The sequence below is a fragment of the Echinops telfairi genome, unplaced genomic scaffold, assembly GCF_000313985.2.
Source record: "Echinops telfairi isolate 266 unplaced genomic scaffold, ASM31398v2 ScPeMD7_53;HRSCAF=182, whole genome shotgun sequence".
NCBI lineage: Eukaryota > Metazoa > Chordata > Mammalia > Afrosoricida > Tenrecidae > Echinops > Echinops telfairi.
Window position 1 is genome coordinate 8,927,825 of NW_022103951.1, and position 1,526 is coordinate 8,929,350.

The 1,526-nt window shown below is 41.3% G+C and overlaps 1 pseudogene; it reads left to right on the forward strand.

Annotated features, from left to right (window-relative positions):
• Positions 1 to 597, forward strand: part of LOC101656817 — a 6,782-nt pseudogene extending 6,185 nt beyond the window's left edge.
• The last annotated feature ends 929 nt before the right edge of the window (positions 598 to 1,526 follow it).

A 1,526-nucleotide genomic window follows, 5' to 3' on the forward strand; every position in this document is an offset into this window, starting at 1 on the left:
GTGAGGCGTCAAATAAGTCCACCTGGAAGGAGCACACTAGCCTGTGGGATCCAAGGATTGTGAAGAATAAAATCCAAATCTGGAGGAATGAATTGGTAACAGAGCTTAAACTGTGGATAGCTGGTTTGCAGAAGGCTATGGATGATCCAATCCAACGTAGTGTTATTGAGTTGATTCAGACTCATAGTGACCCTATAGGACAGGGTAGAACTGTATAGTCCCTGTGAGTGTCTGAGACTGTAACTCTTTATAGAAGTAGAAAGCCACGTTTTTCTTCCTCAGAGCTTTCAAACTGTTGACCTATCAATTAGCAGCTCAACTTGCAATCACTATGTCACCAGAGCTCCCTGTGCATGACCGTGGAAGCCGAACATTACATTTTCAGGGTCCCCACATGGATTAACCTTCTGGTGAATCCCCTATGACCATGGTCCAGGGGTGTAAATAGTGTTGTTATCAGACAGAGAGCATGTCGTTAGGCTAAAATGTGATACCATATCATTTGCTCTCCCTTTTGACTGATTTTAAAGCTGTTTCAGTCTTTAATATTTTTTTGCTTTCTTTTAGATTAAGGTTTATCTCTGTATTGTTTCTTGATTGTTGTTGTTTTATATTTGCTTCCTGTTTGAGTTTTGTATGCTTTTCTGTAAATGACATCCAGCCTAGGTCAATCTATAGAGACGGGAACTGGAACAGTAATTACTAGGAGCATGGCAGGGGAGGCTGGGGGGAACTGGGAAACGAACAACAATGAGAAGAACATGTCCTGAAATGGACTGCGGTGATGATGGCACAACTCTTCCCCATATGACTGAAGGATGAAATTGTATGCTATGTGAAGTAGATGCCAACAAAACGATGAAACCATAAAACCAAATACACTACCAGCAAGTGGATTCTAATTCATAGCTACGATAGAACACGGTATATCTGCCTCTGTGAGTTCTTTTTACAGGAGTAGAAAGCCTCATTTTTCTCCCAGAGAATGGCTGGTGGCTTCTTACTGCTGACCTTGTGGTTAGCAGCCTAATGCATAACCACTAGGTGCCATCAGGACTCCTAAAACTATGAGAGGAGAGGAAAGGAGAGGAGAGGAGAGGACAGAAGAGGAGAGGAGAGGAGAGGTCTAAACATGTCAAAAAAAAGCCAGCCATTGTACAAAAAGTCCACCACACGGCGCGCTAACACAAGAAATTGAGGACCAATGCTGCAGTGATTACAAATGACCACCAGAAAATAGAAATACCTGGCCTGCAGTTGTATGCAATTTCCACAAGGGGGCAATATAACAAGAAATAGGAAAAAAACGTTTTGTTGCTAGGTGTAGAAGAGTTGTTTTAATAATGAAAGCAACATATGTACAAATATGCTTGATACAATTGATGGATGGATTTTTATAAGAGCCGTAAGAGCCCCCAATAAAATGATCTTTTAATAATAATAAAAAGGTTGTTTCAGATTTTTGGCGATTTTGAGTACAACAGGGCCAAACACTGCCCAGTCCTGTGCCAACCTCAATCTTTGAG